The sequence below is a fragment of the Mytilus californianus genome, unplaced genomic scaffold (genome assembly GCF_021869535.1).
Source record: "Mytilus californianus isolate M0D057914Y unplaced genomic scaffold, xbMytCali1.0.p SCAF_7, whole genome shotgun sequence".
NCBI classification, from domain to species: domain Eukaryota; kingdom Metazoa; phylum Mollusca; class Bivalvia; order Mytilida; family Mytilidae; genus Mytilus; species Mytilus californianus.
In genome coordinates this window covers 84,472,021-84,492,348 of record NW_026262723.1, presented here as the reverse complement: position 1 = coordinate 84,492,348, position 20,328 = coordinate 84,472,021, and the positions used below count along the sequence as shown (strand labels likewise).

Here is a 20,328-nt window from a genome sequence, read left to right as displayed (position 1 = left end):
TCAACGAAAGTTTAATGGAAATTAAACCAAATTTACCCATAGAATATTTGGCAGATTTCGTAGATGAAACGCATTAATCGAATTCGGAGGCGTATGCTCAATAGGAAACTTTGTTCTATTTTACATGAAGTTGACTGTTTTTAAAGATTATTACTTACTTTTGTATTTTTCTATAAACAACTTTTTATATAATGGCGTAAAATTTGTAAAGAATTAGATAGAGTTATTACGCGAATCTCGGTTAGATTAAAAGTTTAAAGTTTTTATCCTTCAAATTTTCATTGATAATCAATATAGAATACTAGTATATAAAAATAAAATTTCTCTAAGGTATAACAATTGTAGAATATGAAAAAATATAAAAATCTTTCTTAATTTCTCTTGTGAAATCTAGACACATAAGTTCTGTACATGCATGCTAAAGCATTTGATTGTTTTTTTTTATAAACGATTTGATATATAATACATGATAACAAAATTGTGAAAACATGTGTCGAATCCAGTCGTCAATGGATTTTTGTTTCTGTTTTCATTTTTTAGTAAATAGACAAAGTCAAATTGTTCAGTCTTCAAGAACGAACAAAACCAATACCGTATGGTAAGTTATAAAAGGCATGAAAAATTAAGTCGACTTTTTACCTCGAAATACATTTTGTCGCGACACAAGATTTAATGAAAAAAAGAAAAATCAATTTTGGATCATATCATTTAAATGACCGAAGATAATTCAATACAAAATACTATATAGTTCGCACTTAAATTATGTGGTGTACCCGGAAGTTATTTAACATGTCATAAATATCGATTGCGTACTTATCTAACAGCTCCTGTAAGTTGATTTTCTTCTAATTTCTCTCCCATTCTTAGTTAATTGACAATACTTTTTAATAGTTTAGTATACTATTTAACATTTTTACTATTTTATATTTCTAATGTCAACTTTTTATAATAACCTCCGTTTTTTGGGTATTATATAGTACAATATCTATTTTGAATCCAAAAGAAATTTATCATATGAAGCAAGGGATTTAGGACCACCCTCCTCAAGCCCCTAGGGTGAAAAGACGGGGGAGGGGTGTTGATGTAGAGATTGATGAAAAGTTTGAGCTTGAAACCATTCATAATTTCTCAAAAAGTATAATAAGAGACGTGATTACACACGTTTACACCGTTTGTTTGAGACCTTTCAACATTGGGACGTTTATTCCAAAGGTAAGAAACGTGACGTTTAAAAATAGTAAATGCAGATCCATATCTCATTATTATATCATTTATCTTTAAAAAATGAATTATATGTATATGTATATGTATATACGACACAATCAGGACATACTATATATAAATGAGCTACACTAACAGGTTTTTAGATTATTATAACACTGTAAATCATTATATATCCTTAAGATCTTCCATATATTTTCAATTCTATATAAGACACTTGAATAGTTTGTGATTTATTGATATAGTTTTCAATATCTTGTATAAATGTATTTTGAGACCTTTGTACGTAGTTTGAAAATAGATTGATATACATTAACTAAAGTAGTGTCAGCTTGATTTCTAGTCTGTATCAGTCAGTCATGAACGTTAAATGAGTAATTTATGTAGAATTTTCAATAGAGAATAATAAATGTACTAAACATCTCAAAGAATACATTGGTTAGCTAATTGTATCGGTAAACTAAGGAATGTACTTATTCCATTGCATTCACAAATACACACACATACGCATGTGTAGAAAAAAATATATTATATTTCATTAAAGATTCCTTTATAATCATGTCTTTAAAATTTTCAGACGAAATGGAGAAAGCTTTTTTTAAGTATATCTACAGAAGGCATTGTAAGTTTGACGAACATTCAGAAGTAGTAAATGAGATAGAAAAAACCGTTCAAAGTATAGTGGATAAAGTTTTGGCAAGAGTTGCAAAGAAGACACCTGTTCTTGAGATTTCTAAAACCGTAAGTGGTGGAAGTTTCTATGAGCAAACAAAAGTTGGAGCCCCTGATGAATTTGATTACATGGTTATCGTCAAACTTTTATCTCTACCAGGAGCAGTCAAATTGGAGGGATGATGTACATTATGGTACAAGAAAATACACATCACAAGTGATGCAGACAAGTACAAAGACTATTTGGAGTCAGAGGATAAATTAAGCATGGAACTAATGGCCAGAAAATTTTGGGGAAGCTTATTGGTTCAATGTCAAAATGAAGTCATTTTCGAAACGTTTAAATATGGGACGATAAGGATGAAAGGATGCAAATCTCGTAAACTCCTGTTAGAATACATAAAGCATGAACGACTGGAAACACTTCAAGTGAACTACGATGAAAATCAAGTTTCCGATAGCAAAGAGCTAGTTCATTTACCTCACATGGAAATTGGAGTAGATCTAATGATTGCTATTGATTATCCAAACATTGCAGACGTCATTTCGCAAGAAGGTTTTCCTTCAGAATGGATTGATCTAGTGAGAAAAAAAGGATGTCAACTGGTTGCCAAAAGTTGCCATTCATTTAATCCATGCTCCATCTGTTGGCATATATCCCTAGCTACCTCTGAATCGAGTCTAATGAGGGAAATGGATGCAAAACATAAAAAATGCTATCAAGTTTTGAAATACCTTATGATAAGGGAGGTTACGTTTCCCGGAAAATGCGCAAATTTATCATCATACATGTTAAAAAATGCTTTTATGTTTCATGTTTATGGTAAAACCAATTGTCCAAAGGACGAAAATTTATGTATTTATGCAGTGTTAGATTATATAGCATACAATTTCAGACAAGGCAAAATGCCTTGCTTTTTGTCTAGAAACATTGATACATGGGGTCCAGTTCTAAAGTTTCCAGCATTAGCAACTAGATCCGGTAGGTACCCAGAAACGTTTCTGGATGAAGGAACCTTTGGCATTGAATGGTATGCTGTCTGTTGGCTTGAGTTATGGTGCAGGGTTGTTCTTAAATTTAAGAAGCTACTTCGAGAGGTAAAGACCCTTGACGATCAGGCTATCCAAGAACAGTTTTATATCATGAAAGAATCAATGATGCTCCTAATTGAATGTTATTGTAAGCTAACTAACTTTATTCAGATGCCTACAGATTCCAAAGACTGCAAAATGCCAACAGGCATATCAGAAACTGAAATGAATAAAAATTTTACTCGTTATTTCAAACGTTTACAGGAATTATTTGATGTCAAACTTGGTAATTTAGTGTCGGAATGAATATAGATATACTATCATCATCAATCAATTATAGAATTCAATTTATTTTCAGATTTTTACTACGTGCTAAAGCCAATCGATAATGCTTAAAATCATAAAAAGGAATATAAAGGGGACAGACAGTTAGTTCTCAAATGTCATTCAACAGTTATATATATCACATGAAGAATAAACAGAATAAATTAATTATGCACGTAGTTAATATGATTATACAGCATTGCAGGAAACATAATTATGAAGTAGTTGCTTCTTTGGCGTTCTAGACGTTTAACCCAGTGGTCTCCCAAGACAGTTTGATTGTAAATAATATATGTAAAAATACAGGTAGTAAAAAGATGCCGAACGAACTTTATTCATTCTAATACCTTAAAGTGTAACAGTTTAAACAATAAGGCCAACGCATAAATTAAGTTTTTATTCTATCAATAACAAAGTAAATTTACTAAAATGGCTTTACTTTTCCACTATTATCATTCAAATGCTCCCGAATTTCGTCGAATTTCTTAAATATTCATGATACGGCGCTTCTATGTCCTGCACGTATCGATTTCATCTTCATATTTATCCTGGTCACTTGTTAAAGAGTCGTCAAGTTGGTTACTTATTCCTGATTCCTTATTCGTTTCCTATTCGTTACTTATTTCTTATTCCTTATTCGTTACTTATTCCTTATACGTTACCTATTCATTATTCGTTTGTAATACGTGATATAACCCTATTAGCGCGTATCAACCCGTTTCAGCGCTCGACTGATACCCTGTTACTTATTCGCTACTTATTCGTTCCTTATTCACTTTTTATACGTTGCATCTTTTTAATGCTTTCATTGGAGTAAGTAACATGGAATCAGTCGAGCGCTGAAACGGATACATACGCGCGAATAGGGTTATTTCACGTCTACAAACCCATTGCTAACAACAACAAAACAAAAAAAGGAAAGACATGAAAAGAAAGCATTAAAAGGTGCAACGTTTAAAAAGCGAATAAGGAACGAATAAGTAATGAATTAGTAACAGGGTATCAGTCAAGCACCAAAACCGGTACATACGCGCTTATAGGGTTATTCCACCTGTACGATCCCAGAACTAACAGCAGAGACAAGAAAATAAAAGAAAGCAAAGCATTAAAAAGAAACAACATATAAAAAGTGTATAAGGAACGAATAAGTAGCGAATAAATAACAGGGTATAGTCAAGCGCTGAACCAGGTCTATACGCGCTAATAGGTATATTTGACGTCTACAAATAAACAGAAGTATACCGGTGTTCAAATGTCATCAATCGATTGAGAGAAAACAAATCCGGGTTACAAACTAAAACCGAGGGAAACACATCAACTATAAGAGGAAAACAAAGGAACAACAGGAATACTGAAGTGCAAGAAAAACAAACGCAAACATACATAGAAACGAACTATTTGATAAACACTGCCATATTCCTGACTTGGTACAGGACATTTTAAGAAAAAATGGTGGGTTGAACCTGGTTTAATGGCTAGCCAAAACTCCCGCTTTATGACAATGTTAAAAAATATCGCTAAAATGACAACACTACGTGACAGAAATACAGCACAAACACACACAAGAATATTCATCACAGAGAAACACACAAACAAATAATATAATAGTCGACACAACATGCAAACCGCAGAACAACAACGAACATATTCCATCAACGACAAACACCACAGGATATCACAAACAATGACGCGCTAACGTAACTAACATGCAATCTTGATCTTTATACAATTATTTTCACAATACTCGCCCAAACAATTTTCATGACAATGATGGTATTGAAAGGTAATTTTATAAGTATTTGGACTACAAACGATAAGACATAAAACATTATTCAACCGAAACCATAACAGAAACTTCAAAAATAAATACATGAATGTTGGATGTACAAAATACCGAGACACGTCGTATAGCAATGGAAATTCACACTCGATATACCAGTCATATTCGGGAATAGGTCACGTTCGGTACTTAGCAGACAGACGACATAGATGTTAAACCACAATCTAAGACGTGGTAAAAATGTCATTAGTTAGTTTAGACACAGACACATCGTATAGATCAACCAATTCGTGATGATGTCCAAACAATTTACGGAGTGTCATTTTTAATCTTTCCTCCTCATAACTCTGTTGGAGCAGTTTCTGCGTAAGGAGCACACTCCTGTATATGAAGTCAGTATAGTATGAACATGCACGAGCATAACGTATCAATTGAGATATGTAAACACCATATGACGGAGCAGAGGGTATGTTACTGCTGAGAAATGGGAAATTGATAATTTGGAAGTTGAAATTATCCCGTTTGTCATAGATTTTAATGTGAAGTCGTCCATCTGTGTCAATATTGAGGAAAAGATCAAGGTATGAAGCAGTCCTTCTTGTATCAGTAGTATCCTTAATTTCAAGTTCACTGGGATATATGAGATGCAAGTTCTGACTGAAATATGGGTTATTCAGTGATAGGACATCATCAATATATCTGAAAGTAAAATTAAAGAATTTTGCAAGGTGCTTTTTCTTTTTGTCTTTTAAAAGGTTCTGAATGAATTCTGCTTCATACGAGTACAAAAACAAGTCGGCCAGAAGGGGTGCACAATTAGTACCCTTTTGAATACCGAATGTCTGTTGAAATATCAATCCTCCAAACTCAACAAATATATTGTCGATTAAAAAGTCCAGCATTTTGATAATATCATCTTCACTGTATTTTCCGATAGAATCAGTGTGGTTCTTCACAAAATAAGAATTATTATAACCCAAAACAAGAAATTTATATCTACGATTCCCATTTTTATAGAAAAAGCTCTGTTTAATGAGATGGTGAAGTCGATCTTTCAATTGAGCATGGGGAATAGTAGTGTAAAGCGTAGAAAAATCAAAGGTCTTAATGTTGCTGCAAAATTGCAGAGATTGTGATCTGAGATTTAGCAGTAGATCTTTAGAATTTTTGAGAATCCACATCTGATTGACACCACTGGTTGAATATATCTCGTAACAATATTTTTAAAGGCCATCTTTTACTGTAGAAAGAATAGTAGTCAACACTTTTGAAAGATGTTTAGTCGAACATCTTGATGATCCAGCTATGTATCGTTCTTTATACGGAGTTTTGTGAAGTTTTGGTATCCAGTATAATGACGGTAGATTTTCTTCGTTTTCTTTGATGTTAATATTAAATGAAAGAAGGACAGATCTGTGATTTTGTAAAATATCATCCTTTGTAAATGATGTTAAAGAATATGTAGGATTACCAGTTGTGCTGTTTATTCCAAGCTCTTTTGTGAGACATTGCAAATAATGGTTTTTACATACGAAGAACTTAGCTTGTATATCATTTAAATTATTTATGCCTGCATCTGTTGCAGCACATTTCCTTCTAATAATATGATGAAAGGCTCCAGCTCTAACCATCTTGTCAAGAGATTTGGTTGACATAACAAATAAATATTTTACTAATTGACAATTTTCTTCACTAGCATTGTCATTTTCTAAATGACCCAACAAAGTGCTCAAAGCTAGTTGCATATAAGAAATAGAAATAATTCCCATTCTGGAAGCTACCTGTCCAGAATAGGATAGCTTCTCAATTTGTTTCACAGGTTGAGAAAATAACTGTTTTTGCTTGTCCCAAGGTATGAAAGTTTTATTAGCATGAACACGTTTTATCATAGGTTCTAGCATATCATCTAAACTTGCACTTGTAACACCGGTAAAGATTTCTCATGTACAGAAAAAAACATGATCTATACTCTTCTTTATAAGAAGACAAACATTCAGGATGTTGAGTTCTCCAAGAATAAGATAAAATCTTAACTTGAGAATAATCTAAAATTAAACCTACTGACTCATCACTATTGTCACCTGGTAAATCATCCTTAAAAATCTTAGCTAGGCTATCATGTAGTATTAGTGTTAATGTTACCTGAAGAATTTTCATCAACAGTAGAATTATTACGTACACTTGAATCTACCTATTTACTAAACCTGTCAGTTTTCTTAGAATTAATGTTTTTATCAAGTAAATGACTACTCACTGATTGAGTATCACTCTCTTCCTGATCTGAAATCAGACCCAACAGATCTCGTTTCTCTCGACGATCTACTTGTAAAGATATTTCTGAGCGTTCATCAAAATCTCTTACAATTCTTGGGACTACCTAAATCTTCATTTAAGTTAGGTTCCAACTGAATTAATGGTCTACGCTCCCTCTGTACATGGCCGTTATCCATTCTCGTAACATCGTTCTCCTGCGTGGCTGACCCACCAGTATGAGAACTATCTGCACTTTTTTTAGCTGCCTGAAGCAAGCCAAAAAGTTTATCAAACCGCTTTTCAAAGCTTTCTTCTATGCTGAAAAGCTTCATTTCAAGTTCCGCCGTCTTGGATGAACGTTTCTTAGACTTACTTGTTGATTAGTTGCCGGTTCTGGCCATTTTGGTATCATGAATTTGGTTACCTGTACTTCCGGTAATACCGATAGAATCACTTTCTAATTCTTCTTCGGATATTCTATTCGTCTCTTCCATATTCAAAAAGTTATATATTCATAGTCAAACGACAAATTTAATGCGGCAGTAAAACTTTTACTGACCGAAAGCGAAGTGAACGTGTTTTGTACACGCCGAAGGATAAACTGAAGCATGAACCACACGGATGATCTGGGATAGGTAATGTTTGCATCAAGATCATCTGTGTGTTTGCGAATTATGAACGTAGTAAAGAAAGATAATCCAAAAGTATGTTTCTGACTGGTAAGTATAAATAATTGAAATAAAATTCCATTATATTAACAACGATGTGTGAACAAGACAAACAGACATAATAGGTAAAAATGTCAAAAATAGGGATACAGCAGTAAACATTGTGATATAATCTTAATCACTATAAAACAAACAAATTTGTCAACGAAGAAGAACAAAAAGGCATATAGACAAAGCACATTAGCAAAAACGAAAGACAAGAATACAAAAATTTACCATAGCACAATAACACAATGACAGGATGAATAAGTACCGAGCCACGTCAAAAGGATATTACAAAAAATAAACTAAACAGTTAAAGTTATAATTTATAAAGACAAATAAAAGAATACTATAACACGTTATTAATATGATAAACAACGTCAGTACCTAGAATCTATACTTCAAGACCATCGTGTATTCTTTGTGAAGTTGATACGGAATATGTGTACTTTTTTTACTGTGAGCTATCAAGATTTGTTTCATTGTAGTCGTATTGTCGTCCATTGTTTTAGTTGCGATGGTCTACAAATGACTCACCAGTGACACTCGAATAAAAAAAGTAAATAAGGCCAAATAAAATACAAAGCTGGAGAGCTTAGAAGACCCGAAATTTTGAAAAGGATTTGCCAAATACAGCTTCCAAAAAACTACCATTAAACTCTAGTGACAATGTTTGTTTTCGGATATGCACGAGAGCTCAAAATGGTAAAGGAACACCCTAGGTGCACAATGTGGATTTTAATGTGTGATATAGTGTTTGAAAAGCTGTATGTTGATATTTCTTGTATGGCTTTATTGTGTTCAATTGTAGTAGTCATATCTCATTTCAGGGTGGCATACAAAATCGCAAATACTCATGTAGAATTTCCCCAGTTACATAGTGTTTAAACATGCGAGGCAATTTCTGAGAAAAAGCCTTGTAAAAGTTTTCTCCTAGTTCTATGCTAAACTGTTTTTATTGGTTTGGGGGGATCTTGAATTTAGATTGGCAACAAAAACTCGGTATGATTGCCTATGAGACAACTACTCACAAGAGACCAAAATTACACAGAAATTAACAACTATAGGTCACCGTACGGCCTTCAACAATGAGCAAATCCCATACCGCATAGTCAGCTATAAAAGGACCCGAAATAACAAATGTAAAACAATTGAAACGAGAAAACTAACGGCCTAATTTATGTACAAAATAATGAACGAAAAACAAATATGTAACACAGCAACAAACGACAACCACTGAATTACAGGCTCCTGACTTGGGACAGACACATACAGAATATGGCGGGGTTAAACATGTTAGCGGGCGCCCAACCCTCCTCTAACCTGGAACAGATCTGAGAGTACTCGCAGTTACTGACAGCTGGTTCAAAGCCAATAACAACTAATAAAAAAATCATGCATCTAAGAATAAATTATCAATCAGTACACCTCCAACATCCAATGGATTTAGTGTAAAGATGTCATAAACAGTCAGAGAAAAACATGACCTTGTGCAATGCCAAGATACAGGTATTGACAGATTGTAGAGCCATGCATATGAATATGTATATTACAATAATATTCAGTTTGCTTTTAATTTACTGATAACAAATCAATATTAATACCAATAAAAACAATATTCAAAGATCTAATTACAGTGTTGTATTAGTAACCTATTAGAATAAGTTTTTAGGGTTATCTATGGATCATTTCTACAATATTATCAATAAATATGCAAAGAAATTCATCAGAAGATCTTTGCAATTCCAGGTAATCAGAATACATTTTAACCCTTGCAACCATTATCAGATTCAGATCCACATAAAAAATATAATTTGATGAAGTACCTTAAAATATGAAAATTCATGCTAATTTTGATTCTAGTCGGCAGAAAAATTATATGTGAAAACTTTTCAGACAGTTTATGAAAAGTAATGAGAATACCTCACATGACCCTTTAGGTTGAAGAGCTTGTTCATTTACTTTACATGGAAATTGAGGTAGACCTAATGATTGCAATCGATTATCCAAAGACCGCAAATGTCATTTCGGAACAAGGTTTTCCTTCAGAATGGAGTGATCTTGTAAGAAAAAAAGTATGTATATTGGTTGCCAAAAGCAGCCAGGCATTTAACCCATGCTCCACCTGTTGTCGTGTAGCCCTAGCTATTTCTGAATCGAGTCTAACAAAGAAAATACATGAGTAGATCCAGGACATAGAAATTTGCTACCAAGTTTTAAAATTGTTCGAACGTTTACAGGAATTATTTGATGTCAAACTGGGTAAAAAGTAAAATAACAAAAATAACGAACTCCAAGGAAAAGTCCAGATCGAAAGTCCCTTATCAAATGGCAAAATCAAAAGCTCAAACACATCAAACGGATGGAAAACAACTGTCATATTCCTGACTTAGTATAGGCATTTCCTTATGTAGAAAATAATGGATTCAACCTGGTTTTATAGCTAGCTAAACCTCTCACTTGTATAATAGTCGCATAAAATTCCATTATATTGACAACAATGGGTGAACAAAACAAACAGACATAAAAAATCAAAATGTCAAAAATAGGGGTACAGCAGTCAACATTGTGGTAATTTAGTGTCGGAAAAAATGTGGATATACTATTATTATCAATCAATTATAGAATTCGATTAATTTTCATATTTTTACTACGTAATGAAGCGAGTCAATGATACTTATAGGTTTCATAACGAGTGAGAATGGGATATCGCTTGATATCAACTCGAGTTATTTAATTTCAATATAATAATAAACGAGCCTTCGGCGAGTTTATTATTACTATTTAAATTAAATAACGAGAGTTGATATCAAGCGATATCCAATTTTCACAAGTTGTTAAACCTATTTCTCTTATGGTCAACACTCTCAATGTGTGAAAGTAAAAATTACTCGAAATGTTGATCTAGTCTTTTGCACATTCCAGTATGACGTCATATGTCCTTTTCGGGTGTCAAACTTTAACATAAGACATTTTAAGACTTTTTGTACGCTTTAGAATGTAATAAAATTTGACAAAAAGAAGATTGTCAGGTGAAATGTGTGAGTGTTTTGTATATTATTGAAGAAATCACAATGTCCGTTGCCATAGAAGAAATGTACATCGTCTTAACCTTTGAAAGTCATCATTGACCTTACGAATAACCAATGGAAAAGCCGTAATATCGTCTTGTGATGCTGGATAAGCCAATCAAATTAACGCAGATTTTCGTATCACTTTTTCGTATCACACTCCGTGCAGTGGGATACGAGAAATATCTATTCATGCAAGAAATAGATAACAGGCCACAACCATAAGAGAAATGTAAATACAATCCTAAATAACAATATGAAGAAATAAAATTCAGTTGCGTACTCATAAATGTGATGACAACTAGTCTTTCTTTCAACGATATATCGAATGAAAAATAAACAGAATAAATAAAGCATGCACTTAGTTCATATGATTATACTGTATCACACGACACATAATTAAGAAGAAATTTCAGTACTTCTTTGGCGTTCCAAACTTTTGACCGCGAACATTTTGTGTCTTTCAACTTTAGAACATAACCCTTTTGTAATACTTTAACATTCAGGAAGTCAAATGTATAAAATAATCTGAGATATAAAAAAACAATGAGACTCAACAAAACAGTACAAATTAAACGGATCAAATAACGGGATGTCCGTTACCGAGATGTTTTGGAACTAGAAATTTAAGACAAAATATTGAGGGTTGAAACAATCGTCCACTCGCACTTTATGCAAAACACGAAACAAACGAGGTGGTTGGAGAAATTTGAAATGGATTCAAAAGGTGGTTTTATCCTAGTGGTCTCCCAAGATATGATAAATGTAACAATAAAGGTAACAAAACGATGCTGGACGAACGTCTTTTATTATACATTTCATAAAATATAACTAAACAATGGATAAATGAAATCTGTATTTTACCAAAAACAAAGTAAGGTGTCACAATCGGTTTACTTTTATAAACTATTATAATTCAAATGCCAGGAAAAATTTAATAGCATTTAACGATCCATCATTTTTCCTCCAATAACTGCATAAATGCGAATTCCAATAATCAGCGGACTTATCATCATGAGTAGCCTTATAAATCTTTGCTAATATTGCATATGTAATAGCTCTTCCCTTCCAATCTCCTAGAAAACAATTTTCGCTACACTGTTTTATAATGTCGCATATTGCTTTTCCCCTGAGAGAGATCTTGTCATTTGTATTATAACACATAAATCGCAGAACATAGGCGTATATGATTGGCGGAATCGTATAAAAGTTAAAGCCAAATTTTGGCAATAGTTCTTCAGAGTTCATAGGAGAACCAGGTATAACATAAATCATATCAACACAATGCATTTTCGTGTAATTCAGAAATGACAACTTATAATTCCAATTGGTATAGGCCACTTTTTCTAAATAGGTCATCATAACGTCTTCATGGTATCCGTCAGCAATTAACATTTTATCTTCTATCGATTTCGCAAGAATCACGTCAATTATTTTAAGAACGCATAGAGGCTTGCCTTTTTCATAGAAATATGAAGCTAACAATAACCAACCAGCGATGGCGTCGACATTTGTTCCAATAAGTAAATGCGCCATACACTGCCTGTTAATCAAGTACATTCTTTTGTTTTCTTTGCAAAATTCAGTTTGAAGACGATGTGTAAAAATCTGATTTGCATAGCAAAACAGCAGCAAGTACACACCTTTAGTAAAATAAGAAAACTTATAATGTAATAGTCTGAATAAAGCCTTGTACAATATACCGCTACTCTGAGTTAAAGTGCACATGGACAAACTCCTACGTATTATTTTAAGTAATATGAAAATAGATTTACTTTTCTCAATAAACGGGGTGTTTAATTCTTTAAAATGGTTAAAATCTGTAAACTTGAAATTGGAACACATGTTTCCGTAGTGGATACTTTGACATAATAATGGAACTATGTTATGCAATATTGTTTCTAGTATGATTTTCCTTTCGTCAGTTAGTACACCTTCGAATAGATTGTTTTCTGCTATAAAGTAATGAGGACAATACTCGTATCTTACCCAATATAATAGACGTCTCTGAAGTTCGTGAATGCACTGAATGAAATTTTCTGGAATCCACATATTCTTATCTAACTCTTCACATAACCAAAATAAAGTAGTCTTTATAAAGTATGAACATAAGAATGTTTCTTTTAAAACATCTTTTTTAAAGTACTTTAACACTGTGAGGCACAACAGTTGTACATAGTTAAATGAATGAATCAGATCTCTTTCTTGTAATGAGAATGATATTCGCCATTCGAAAGAACAATCCTGAGTTGAGCCGAATTTGCTGCCAATCGGTACTAGCAATATTCCATGGCTGACAGAATTCAATATAACATCAGATGGTGGCCATATTGATGATCTATTTCTTATCAACCACGACTCAGCAACATCTGGCCATAACAAAGCTCGGAAGCAAAATAAATGGTCAACTGTTCCATGTGAGTCGGAAATACATGGACCATGAATCTTACAGTCATGATCTCGATATCGCGCCATAAAATAGTTCTTAAATCTATGGTTTGATATTAAAGGTCCATAAATCGTATTTTCACCCCATGAAGTAAATAGTTCCTCCGAAAATCGGTTTTGCCCAATTTTAAGATGGGCAAAACCTGGATATGAATGCTGATTGTCAAAGAGTAGGATAGGTTGGTTTTCTTCAATATCGGAACAGTAATGTGTTACTTGTATTTGTTCAAGAATTGTCATTAAGTCATAGTCTCCATTTGGGATATTTAACCCTTCACCTTGACTACCACTGCTAATATTTGTATACACAGATGATATTTTCGTACAATCATCTAAGACTTTATAAAGTGTTCGTGTTGCTTTTACACGATTACTCGATCCAAATATCGTGTAAAGGAATCGATAGATGTCCATTGAATGGCGATAAAATTGAGTGAGGTCAATAGTCTGTGACTCTAAAAACATGAAAAAAAACATGTATAAAATATCCGAGAAATGTTATTTTACAATAAACTGGTCAGTCCTTCCAACTTATTTGGCCCGAGCGCCACTGATGAGTCTTCCGAGAATGAATCGCTGTTTTGACATACTAAGCTATACAAATCCAAATTACTGTCTTTTATACTACTTCAAATTATTAACTCTAGAAAAAAAGAACTTGATTCGAATATGCTAATAAATATTTGATTATCTTTTAAGTACACAGAAAAAAATCAACATTTAACATTTTCTACTGATACCTTGATTGGACCCAAAAATACGTCTCAAATCATCGTGTAGATCTTTAAACTTTTTTGGCATTTTATTCAGAATAACTTCAAGAGCTGGAACGGAGCTTGTTGCGGATGTTTGATCTTCCATTTCTCCTAAATATTGCAACATTCTTGGATATTCCATTTTGGAAAGCATGTGTTGAGCTCCGAATACAGTGTTGTGAAAATTTTGGGGTCGATAACATACATCACTTGCCCCCTTTATGAATTCTTCAAGAGACATCTGAAGTAAATTATGTAAGTAGAAATTAAACAGAAATAAGAAATACATGTGTTTAATTACTTACATACTTTATCAAATTTAAGGCTACAGTAGTTTATGCATGTTCAAATCTCATAAAAGTGCAAGAAAACCAACCGGGCTTAAAGTAAATTTATACAGAAATTCAATTATGAAAATAATATGAAAAAAACCCGTTTAATCTTGTTTTAAGCCATAATAAGTGAATTGGTATTCGTTCGAAAATTAATAGACAAAATTATTGAATGAATGAGTTTATATGTTTCACAATTTTCAATGATTCTTTTTGAAACATTGCAGTTGCTGTCTACATGTTAAAATTATTGAAGTTATACGTTTTTGTATTTTTTTTTAATCATGACAGTATAGCTTGTTCTGAATATTGTTACGTGTACACATTTTAAATCAAATATTCAACAAATCGTGTTTTTATGGTATCGACATAACGACTTAACATATTAACGTAATTACAGCAAAAAATTGAGAATGGAAACGGGGAATGTGTCAAAGAGACAACAATGCACACACATATATATATATATTGATTACCTTTATTACACTGTAAGCTTTTGTTGGTAGTTTGTGTCGATACTAATGAGATTGGAACAACCAAGCAGCTTAAATACAGGGGTATCCACTTGCAATGTTGACAAAAGTTGTGAAACTAGACTACTGATTGCTTAACACAAATAATTACATTTAAATCTAAAGTTCCTTTACTTTCTTATGATTTGATAATACATATGATATTGAATGGATTTTCTAAAGATATTTCTGTTTCGTTTATAGTGATTTCATACAGTAGTTATAAAATGAAATTTGTTTATGAAAAGTGTAAATTCTTCCTGTTTTATGACATACAAATAATACAAAACATTTTTAGTCGATATAATATACCCGGACCATATCTAAAAAATCATTCTCCCTGTTTAGATTAACTGTAATCTTTATTAAAGATTAGTAGCCAATTAAAGTTCTTACCAAAAGCTACATTTATATTACTTGATTTCGGGCACATCTTTTACTGATACATTATTTCAGGTACATAAGAACATCTTGCTGTTGTGGTGTTGAAGAGGGCACCTGTTTCCTTCAATTAAAAAGGAAGTGTAGTTATTGGAAAGATATTGTATCTTATTTTTGGAGGAGTGTTTTTCTTTTAACATAAAAAGTGTCCCATCCTCTTCTTTCAAATATTGAAACAGTCACATGAAGTTTGATATACTCTTGTTAAATTGTCGTAAACTAGTTTCTTTCACAACTGTCACTCACTGCAAGTCTGTTATTGTTCTGATCAACAAACAAAAGGGTAGAAAATGCCTTTATTATTGAGCGTTGAACAGATTAGAAATATGGTTACTGTAGGTATTCTTCCGACCGGCAGTAAAACCCTTGCTAAAGTGGGGCGTCCGTTTGGCTGTACGGGATGTACAAGTACGCATCCACGTCCGGTCAGAAGAGGGACGTTAATATCGATGCCTCGTGTAGAGAGAATGTTATGCTCTGTGCACGTTAAGAACCCTTGTAATAATTCTTTCAGGGGTCCGGAGGTGGCCTGTTGCAATGCAAAATTACGATCCACATCCAATATACCCACATTTTCCAACCCACATTTTTTCTTAAAATGTCCTGTACCAAGTCAGGAATATGGCAGTTGTTATCAAATAGTCCGTTTCGATGTATGTTGGCGTTTGCTTTTGTAGCAGTTCAGTGTTTGTTCCGTTGTTTCCTCTTATAGTTGATGTGTTTCCCTCAGTTTGGTTTGTGACCCGGATTTGTTTCAGTTAAATCGATTTATGACTATTGAACAGCGGTATACTACTATTGTCTTTATTTCCAATGGCAGTCTAAATTTAACCGAACTTCATCACAAATGGCCTCAATTACAGGACCTACCTATAGTATTTATTGTTAATTTGTACTCGTCCTGAACACGCATGAAATATTTGCCACTGGACGTTAAGCAACCACCAATCGATCAATCAATCATTTTGACCCTCAAACATACGTTTTTTTTCTTCAAAAATTGAATAATTTATGTAGCGAATGTGAGATTATAAAATCAAAATGACTTGAAAGCTTCTGTATGATAATATACTTATATTTAAAATTTCTGTAGGAAGTTGATGATATGCATGAACCTCCTACACAAGTTTTGAAATCGTTCAACAAGTTCTATCTTGAGAGCCAATACAGAACTTCGCATATTTGAAAGAAATCGTCTACAATTCCAAAGAAAACTTATACCTGCGATTTTAGTTTTCAAAGAGTTGTTGAAAAGCGACTATATTTCGAAACCCCAATACTCACGATAGAGGCGTCCGATGCCAAAACTAACAAACATTGTACAGAAATGTGCCTCTCTTGTCAATAGATGTAAAACATTGTTTGATGAAACATTTACTACTAGGGGTTTTCTATTCATTTTCGAAATTTTATCAAGAAAGATAGAAGCTCATCGAATAATAAGTGTTATCAAATATTGACGCCCTTCCTATTCTTCATACTTATTTCAAAAATAATTGTGAAGTTTAATCAACAGGTGATTTACAACCAAAATAAGACAGTTCTCGTTGTGGTTAGTATAAAATATATAAGGTCTAACATTTGTTAAGCTTTATTAAACATTTGGACTTCGGTGAATAGTTGTCACAATGGCAATTATATCATATCTCCTTTTTAATAGTAATATTCATAAACTATCATTATTATTTTCAAGACGACCCCTTGCATTTTTCTGTAGGTGTCGTTGTCAACTGTATGTGTAAACGGTTATTGAAAAGTTCTATTATGGTCATCTTTACACTACAAAATTTACTCTGAGTATACAAAAGGCACGACAAGAACTAGACAGATCTTAAAGATGCATAGAAATAAATTCCATTCAAAAATATTCCACGTAAAGATGAGAGATTAATCTGGTAAAAGCGTAAATTTGCATCTCTGCCCCCGGTAACAGTATTTTGAGAAAAAAAAATGAAATTTGGTAACAACCCTATCGTGAAGATACAATCTGGTGCACATTTTATATTAATTGGCACTCATACCACATCTTCTTATATCTATTTGAGTCCACTGTCTTGTCCACCTAAAAGTATAAAACAAAAGCAAATGATATATCCTCGCGATTCAGAAAAACACACATATGACTCACAAACATATTCTTAAAGTGCATGTCGAAAGTCGGGAGCCTGTTGTTGAGTGGTTGTCGTTGTTTCATGTCTGGCGTATTTGTTTTCTCGTAAATTGTTTTGTTATAAGTATTTCCGACTATACGGTATGGGTTTTTCTCATTGTTCAAGGTCGTATTTTGGGCTATAATTGTTTACATCAACTTCATTTGAACTCTGGTGGATAGTTGTCTCATTGGCAATTATACCACATCTCCTTATTTTTATATATAGGGGTCAAGTCAAATATCGTTGTTGTTTGTCATCATAACAGATTATGTGTTCCTGCATAACAACATATTCTTGTTCTACTATAGTTGTCGTAACATTTAATGCAATTTTCACCCGTAAATTTATTTGAGTTTTTTTTTACACATAATCGCAGTTTAATTTAAGTATGGTCATTGTACTATTCATGAAAATGTACTATAAAATTAGAAGTTCATTGATACTCACTAAAATGTCAGACAAGCACATTTTACTTTTGATTTTGAAAATGAATAACTTCAGGAAAATTGATTTTTTGGGTATATTATCTGTGGCTAATGAATGCTGAATGCATCTACAATTTTTTTACTACAGGGTTGAAAAGTAATGGGTGTCAGTGTAGAAATTATTGCGAATCTACAGTGTTTTTTTTTGTTTTTTTTTTTTTTATTAAATTGGACATAATGGGAAGACTCTTTTGGCGAAGTAGAAATCTGACTGTCGAGTAATAAATGTAGTGAATTTGGTAGACGACTTTTAAATTCGTGCATTTTCCCGAACATTCCATATGTCACAAAGGTAAATTATAAATGGTATGATGTCACAGTAGATCAATAAGTAATAGTTATCCCACGAGGACGCGGTGTGTCAGTGTAAGATCACCCCGACGGCCGGAGACCGGAGGGTGATCTTACATTGACACACCAAGTCCGAGTGGGATAACTATTTTACATCCCAGCTCTTCTAGACTATAGGAAAAACATTTACGCTTCATAACATCTAGTTCTAAATGCCATACAATAATTATAATATACTTTATATATTACTATATAGTTTATACCCTTTATTAGTCCCGGATACAATGTTTAAATATGTTAAATTAACAGTAAATATGTATCCAGTCGTCCTGGTGTAGGGGTATGAACCGTTGGTTGATATGCTTCAGGTCTTGAGTTCGATTCCCCGCATAGACACTAGAAATTTAGTAGATTATTTCTACATAAATTTTGAAAGTTATTCTTTATTCCGCATAAATATTTCTAAGTTTTATTGTGTGTTCGACATTCCCGCCAAAATGTTACAGAACAAAGGAAAGCATGGAGAACAAAGAAGGTAGGGTGATCTGAAAGGAGTTGGGCTGTAACAGTAAGAACGGATTGGGCCATTCACATTGACCTCGGGTCAACCGATATACCTCATTCTTAAAAAACTACTCAAACCGGCCTTTTTAAAAACTGTGTGGCCGAGAGGACCATATCAAATGAAATTAAAAAAACAAAACATTCATCAAAGATATAAGGCTGATAATTCTGATGTATTCTGCAGGCTTAAAAAAGGATTATCAAAATCTAAAAATGTTTTTATTTTTTCGTAAACACACAACGCATATAACTGTTATGCTTGTTAGGTCATTAAAAAAATATGCATATTTGAGTTTACAGTTAAGAAAACAAAATGATTTAGAATAAATATATATATATATATATATATATATATATATATATATATATATATGTTAACTCTTGTGGCCTTTAAGTAAGTGTGAAATAAAAACGCAACCTTAATCTCAGACAAAAAGGACATTTTGAAAATAAATTAATATGACAATTAATTGTGTTAATATCTGCTCTACGTAATGGTTTTAAAATTACTATTTCTAATAAAGAGAAAACATTTTTTATTTTATTGTTTAACCACTCAACATGGCTGAGAGTATTCTTGTTTTACAAATTAAAACTATTTAAAAAAAATATAAATATAAAAATAAGAAGATGTGGTATGATTGCCAATGAGACAACACTACACAAGAAACCAAATGACACAGAAATCAACAACTATAGGCCACCATACGGCCTTCAATAAGGAGCAAAACCCATAACGCATAGTCAGCTATAAAAGGCCCCGATATGAAAAATGTAAAACAATTCATACAAGAAAAACAAACGGCCTAATTTATGTACAAAATAATGAACGAAAAACAAATATGACACACAGAATCAAACGACAACCACTGAATTACAGGCTTCTGACTTGGGACAGGCACATACCGAATGTGGCAGGGGTTAAAACACACAGTCATTTCATATAATTGAAAAACGATTTGTATAATTGTATACAAACGGTTGAATGTTTCCATGTTAAGATATGGGGCAGCTCGTCTGATAATTAAAAAAAGAGACGAGAAGGATACCAAAGGTATATACAAACTCATAAGTAGAAAATAAACTGACAATGTCATGGCAACAATAAAAAAAAACATCAAAAGACAAACAACATTATACAGAATACAACATACACATAAAGACTGAACAACATGAAACCTACAAAAAACCGTCTCATAGGTTAACTTGTGTTTAAACAACTTCTAGATAAGATTTTTTTTTTTACATACAAATTTAATTTACCACTGTTTAAACAAAGATTTG

General features: G+C 32.7%; 1 pseudogene; it reads left to right on the top strand.

Annotated features, from left to right (window-relative positions):
• Positions 1 to 763: 763 nt before the first annotated feature.
• Positions 764 to 3,583, top strand: LOC127707747 (uncharacterized; annotated as a pseudogene).
• Positions 3,584 to 20,328: the final 16,745 nt, after the last annotated feature.